Genomic DNA, 342 nt, shown 5'->3' on the forward strand with positions numbered 1-342 from the left:
ATATACTCTTGTAAATGAATGATATATATAACTTGACGGCTGAGTTACAGGTCATGTGACGGCTGAGTTATGGAGAATGATGACTGAGTTATCATTATAAACAATTTGAAGAAATGACCTTCGTTTCTAATGATAACTCAGCCATAATTCTCATCGATTCATGTATTGACTGAGTTCTAGTTAGTAATGGCTGAATTATCAGTAGGAATAATCTGAAAAGGTCTCGTCGATGCGTCTATTACAGGAATAACTTATGGTTTCCCGCCAAAATATTGCTTACCAATAAATTAGGTTAACTTGCAATAATTTTATTGTTTAGTTTCCCGCCAAAATATTGCTTTA

Source organism: Camelina sativa, chromosome 17 (genome assembly GCF_000633955.1).
Source record: "Camelina sativa cultivar DH55 chromosome 17, Cs, whole genome shotgun sequence".
NCBI lineage: Eukaryota > Viridiplantae > Streptophyta > Magnoliopsida > Brassicales > Brassicaceae > Camelina > Camelina sativa.